Source organism: Penaeus monodon, chromosome 28, assembly GCF_015228065.2.
Source record: "Penaeus monodon isolate SGIC_2016 chromosome 28, NSTDA_Pmon_1, whole genome shotgun sequence".
NCBI lineage: Eukaryota > Metazoa > Arthropoda > Malacostraca > Decapoda > Penaeidae > Penaeus > Penaeus monodon.
Window position 1 is genome coordinate 39,325,268 of NC_051413.1, and position 377 is coordinate 39,325,644.

Sequence of the window (377 nt, forward strand, 5' to 3'; positions counted from 1 at the left end):
AATGACGGAACGATCTGATGAACGTAAGCCTCTGAAGTGTCCCGCAGTGTCGCAACTTGACATCAGTAAACGTGACGTCATGAATGCTCAGAATACATGCCCTACATTAAAATCAATTAGGGAAAAGGTAAAGACAGGGAAAATAGACAGTGTTAAGAATAGGGCAGTGAAATTGAAATAATTAATGGATTAATCTATAGAATTTGCTTAGAAAGTAAATGCGATCATGAAAAGGGTAGAAAGCAACTGATTGTTCCTGAGATTTATAGAAGTAAAATATTAAATCTTGCTCATGATTCTTTAACAGCTGGTCACTTTTCACACAGGAAAACTAGCCATAAGATATTTCTTAAGTTTACTTGGCCTGGAGCAGGAGC